We start from the raw sequence: 6,108 nt of genomic DNA on the forward strand, positions 1-6,108 counted from the left end.
CCCGGCGAGGGGCAGCCACGGGGCGACGGAAGAGCCAAAACAGCCTCGTCACGGCAGGGCTGCGGGCGGGGCCTCTGCAGGAGGAGGCGGGGTTTGCGCGTGACGGCGAGGGGCGGTTCACACGTGACGACCGCAGCGTCTGGGCGGGGAAGGCTCTGTGCACGTGTGAAGGGGGCCCGGGAAGGTGGGTGCGTCCTGCGCAAGGGCTTTCCCGCCTCCTGCACCCCCCCCCATATGCGGAAGTGAGGTTGCTCTATATAGACACGTGTCCTGCGCCGGCGAACCAGGAGATCCCGGGCCTGGGGGGGGGGTATCCTCTGCCCGTCATCAAGGGGTTCTCAAACTTTTCTCTCTGGACCACACTTTCAAAATAAAAATTTGCTCTCGCCACACCAGAATTTTCATTGATAAGAAATACATTGAGAAACAAAAAACTGTTGGCAGTAATTGATCTATATAATATGGAACACGACTACTTTATAATATGATCACGGGACATTCACATGAGTGTAGCCAGGATTTATGGGCTTGCGGGGGGCAGAACCTCAGTTAAGTATTTGTATTTATTTACTTGATTTAATGGGAGGCAGCTGCCTCCCTGCCCCTCTTTGGCTACACCCATAGACACCCAGAAAGTATAAAACAATGCCGTTACATAAGTACATGAATTATCCCCAAAATATAATTATAAACGAGCCTCTTACTTAACTATGTATACAAATTCAAAGAGAGGTGTGAGCTTTGCTTTTGTCAGGTACAGTGCTACCTTGGGTTACATACGCTTCAGGTTACATACGCTTCAGGTTACAGACTCTGCTAACACAGAAATATTACCTCGGGTTAAGAACTTTGCTTCAGGATGAGAACAGAAATTGTGCTCCAGCAGCGCGGCGGCAGCAGGAGGCCCCATTAGCTAAAGTGGTGCTTCAGGTTAAGAACAGTTTCAGGTTAAGAACAGACCTCCAGAACGAATTAAGATCTGCGCTCCCAACGGAAACCGCTGCTTAACGGGAAGCCCAAAAGGAAGAGATGAGCGCCAGAGCCCTTGTCCCTCTTGTCAGCCCCAGCAGGTGCCATTCAGAGGCACCTGCTGCCTTCAGCCAGGTAACATAGCCATTGGGACTGGTAGCCATTGACAGCCTTTTGCTCCAGGAATTTGTATTTTTTAATTTTAATATATTTTTACTGATTTTCAAAGTACAAATACAAATATGAAGAAAGGGGCGGTTGTGTGACTCATCTGTACAGATAGCACAGAGGAAGTTAGCCATGTTGACCAGTAAGAAAAGTTCCCAAATCCACATTAGGGCTACAACACATTTATTACGCTAATCAAAATGTAAAAAAAAAAAGTGCAAGCTTTCAAGTTCTCCAGAGCTCTTCATCATACAAAAATATAAGCAAAGAAAGGGAGGTGCAGACTCCACAGCTTCACCATAAACCAACTCCTCTCCTCACTGCCATTGCTCTGGTTACCATCTGGTTACCGTGGGTAGGCAAACTAAGGCCCAGGGGCTGGATCTGGCCCAAAATGCCTTCTAAATCAGCGTGTTTTTACATGAGTAGAATGTGTCCTTTTATTTAAAATGCATCTCTGGGTTATTTGTGGGGCCTAGGAATTCGTTCATTTTTTCCTTCAAAATATAGTCCGGCCCCCCACAAGGTCTGAGGGACAGTGGACCGGCCCCCTGCAGAAAAAGTTTGCTGACCCCTGATCTATAACAATAAAACAATGGACAGGGTGTTGATACAATGACTGCTGCAATTGACACAAGATAATATCACCAAGGCAACTATTTGTAAACAGATAGAGGACAGATATACCCCTGCTTTAAGTTGTTTGCATGCTCACTGTCTTCACTTGTATATTGTTTACTACAAAGCTGGTAAATAATGGTACTAAGAGCCATTATAAAATTGGTGAATTAATTGAAAGGTAAAAAATTGCTTAGAAATATAAAGAGTAGCTTCCTATTTAAAAGGTCAGTCTATTGACGCTTATATAGTGGTACCTTGGTTTAAGAACAGCTTTGTTTATGAACAACTTGGATTAAGAACGCTGCAAACCCGGAAGTAGGTGTTTTGGTTTGTGAACTTTGCCTTGCATGCAGAACATGTTTCGCTTCCTGTTGAGTGTGTTCCATTTGTAAATTGAGTCCCCTGCTGCTATGGGAAAGCACGTCTTGGTTTAAGAACGCTTTGGTTTAAGAACGGACTTCCGGAACGGATTAAGTTCGAAAACCAAGGTACAACTGTATATTGAAATAAGTGTGTTGAATCCTTAAACAATGAAAAGGCAACAATCATTTCATTTCCTACACTCTTTATTTTACACCACTGTAAATTGTAATAAATAAATAATTGGTGTTTGCTATTTAGATCAATCCGTATAGCTCATTGAGTAGAGCACGAGACCCTTAATCTCAGGGCCGTCCTTTGAGCCCCACGTAGAGCAAAAGATTCCTGCAGGGGCTGGACTTGAAGACCCTCGTGGTCCCGTCTAACTCTTCCATGATTCTGTAATCTAAGGGCATTGCTTTCAAGTGAAATCATTCTCTGCGCACTCAAACACAGTTCAAACACATTCAAAGGTTTTAATAAAAAGTAATCTTTATTAAATAGTTTTCCAGATGAAATACATTGTTTCCGAGAGATTTGCATGGGGAAATCTTTTCGATTCCTCAATAATAAGGGGCAGTGGGGTGAGGGAGGGCTGGGCCACATCCACACCATTTCATGTGCTATGAAGCCGCTTTAAACACTCATGGCTTCTTTCCCCAAAGAATCTGGGAGCTATAGTTTGAAAAGGGTGCAGAGAGTTGTTAGGAGACCCCCTGTTCCCCTCCAAGAGTTCCCAGAGTTCCCTGGCAAAAAGGGAACTCTACCCCTACCCCTACCCCTGACGCTAACCCTTAACCTTTAACTAGAGCTACAGTTCCCAGAGTTCCCTGGCAAAAAGGGAACCCTACCCCTACCCCAACCCTGACGCTAACCCTAACTCTAACCCTAACGCTAACCCTTAACCTTTAACTAGAGCTACTATTCCCAGAGTTCCCTGGCAAGAAGGGAACCCTAACCCTAACACTACCCCAACTCAACCCTACCCCTACCCCTAACCCTGAGCCTAAACCTAAACCTAAGCCTAACCCGCCTAACAACTCTCTGTCCCCTTAACCACCTACAGTTCCCAGAATCCCTGAGGGGAAGCCATTCCTGTTCAAAGTGTCTTCATAGCACTTCCAATGGACTAATGTGGCCTAATGTTTCCTCCCTCATTTTCTTCTCTCTCCCCACTGCCCCATCACTTGCAATGCAGCAAATGTCTGCCTGCAGTCTCCCTTCAAAGCTCCTTCTCTCAGGTCTGGCCACGGCCTTGTCCATTGCTCACTGCCAGTATTTCACGTTCATTTCTCCAATGTAAATAGGGACGTCCTGCGGTTCTCTTCATGACTTTGAAGGCTGGACTTGGGGAAAACCTCACCGGCTCCAGACATCCCTGTAAGGCAAAGGCAAACAGGTTGTTTGACTGCCTCTTAACAAACAAGGCTTCCAAACCACTTTGCATCCATCTCATTATTTGCACATTATTTTGTAGCATTTCAGTTGACCTAATTAGGATAAAGGGATGCGGGTGGCGCTGTGGGTTAAACCACAGAGCCTAGGACTTGCAGATCGGAAGGTCGGCGGTTCGAATCCCTGCAACGGGGTGAGCTCCTGTTGCTCGGTCTCTGCTCCTGCCAACCTAGCAGTTCAAAAGCACATCAAAGTGCAAGTAGATAAATAGGTACTGCTCCGGCGGAAAGGTAAACGGCGTTTCCGTGTGCTGCTCTGGTTCGCCAGAAGCGGCTTAGTCATGCTGGCCACATGACCCGGAAGCTGTACGCCGGCTCCCTCGGCCAGTAAAGCGAGATGAGCGCCGCAACCCCAGAGTCGGTCACGACTGGACCTAATGGTCAGGGGTCCCTTTACCTTTAATAAGGATAAAGTCCCAAGAATGCATTTCAGAACTTATGTTTTTTCTTTCTTACTCCATGGCCTGAGTCACATGTAACTCTAAACTACGGTTTATCATTGCATGCACAAGTTTCAGGGCTGCTCCCTCTCCTCTCTTCCCCCACAAACGTGCACCGTCTTTCTCAATTCTGGTTAATAAATATACCTGAATCCAGATAAGTAGCGGCTGTTGGCTTATTTCAACAACAGCTCATGGTTTATGACGCTGACTTGTTATCCTAAAGTGCAAGCAAAATTACACAAGTAACCAAAAGGACGATCTCCCTGCTCAGATGCTTTAGAGGTGCATATTATCGATGTTCTAAAGTCTTTGTGGAGTGTGTTTTTCACATTGGTCATTGCTCTGGCTTCTCGTGGGACAAAGGGGGGTATAAAATGAAATGAAGCCAGTTGGGGGGTAGTGGTCAGAGTGTTGGTCCAGGACTTCAGCCTGGAAGCTCCTTGGTCAGACAGACAGTCTCTCAACCTAGCCCTACCTCACAGGGTTATTGTGAACATAAAGTGGGGTGAGGGAAGAGCCATGTATGTCTCCTTGAGTTCTTTGGAGGAAATGGGCGGCGTCAGTGGCGGACGGTAGAAATGTAATAATAAATGAAAATAAATAGAAGATTATTTCTATGATTTCACATATACACAGATGAGGTCTGAGCTGGCAGTGACTGATCAGGAATGGCATCATGGAGTCACAGAGGGGAGCTCAGTGAAAGCAGAAGACCTGCCAGGTTTCAGGGGCTGCTGGACAAGCTCATCCCCTCCAACAGTTATCCGGTGAAAATAGGGATGTCCTATTCAAGAATAATAATAACAACCAGTGGTTTTTTAGGGACACTTGGAGGGTCTGCAAGCTGCCTTCTGAGGGGGGAGCATCTTGGCTTCACACACACCCCAGCACTGCTGCATCTGACTGGCTGCCAAGACCTGCTCAAGATATTTTGCTGCCCAAGATGAAGAACGTCATGGTGCGTCCACTGTTATAGGTGCAGAAGCTTACTAGACTGGCATTTACTTCAACGCTGGCAAAGCGACCGCGTCCTCCATCACACCTGAGGGCAGCAAACTCCCTTGGGGAGGGCAGAGAGCATACTCTGGAGCTCACACAGCCTTCGCTGCTCTCTGCCCTTCAGCATCTGCCACCTGAGGCAGCCGCTTCACTCTGCCTTGTGAAGTCTACTTGCTTGAAATGAAAACAAGGGTGACAGCAGCCTTGGCTGCCAGTGCAACGCTTTGCCCCCTAGAGTGCCACACTGCCTCCCTGGCATTCTTTAGTGCCTCCTGGACAGCAGGGACATGGGCACAGACCCCGTAGTCAGGGCCGTCTTTACCCAGGGGTGCAAAGGGTGTGGGGCACCCGGGCGCCAAATTCTGGGGGGTGCCAGGCGCCCACTGCCGAAGCCGCCTAAGATCTTAACTATCTACCTGTTATGAAATAATAAATAATGCTGCTCAAGCTAGAAAAACAAAATACATATATACCTAGGTATTACAGAAATGTATACCTACGGTTTCACTAAAGGACTTTCAACTTTGTGTGCTCATTTACCAAAGCGCACTAGCGATGGCGCTTGTCATTCACAATGGCGCTGTGTATGCAAAATATTATGGTACGTATTGTATTGAGCTGCTATGCGGCACCTGGGTCACCGGCACCTTTGACCCGACTGATGTTTCTCCCAAGTAGGTGCCTAAACAATACTTATCAGTTTATTAAGTGTGGTGGTGTTGTATGCTTTAGTATAAGTGTATTGTAAATAAATAAGCAAATAAAAATGTTTGTTTCTTTTTCGTTTCGTAAACAAGAGATAAAGTGTGGTGTTTGGCATAAGCATAATAAAAGTTAATTTGGGGGCTAAACTAAATTTGGGGGCGCTGGGCGGATCTTTGCACCCCGGCGGCGCATATGCTAAAGACAGCACTGCCCATAGTCCAGCCCCAAACTGCAGCTGCATGAAAACGTTGCATTTTGACCCACACACTGACTTTGGAGTCACTTGGTCCCCTGCCTTTTCTCTTGGGTCACAGATAATGCTTGCGAGAAAGACAGCATATATTTGGGGTTAAAGTGTTTAAAATTTCCATCTGGAGTAGGAGGAGTGA

This window comes from Podarcis raffonei, chromosome 16 (assembly GCF_027172205.1).
Source record: "Podarcis raffonei isolate rPodRaf1 chromosome 16, rPodRaf1.pri, whole genome shotgun sequence".
NCBI lineage: Eukaryota > Metazoa > Chordata > Lepidosauria > Squamata > Lacertidae > Podarcis > Podarcis raffonei.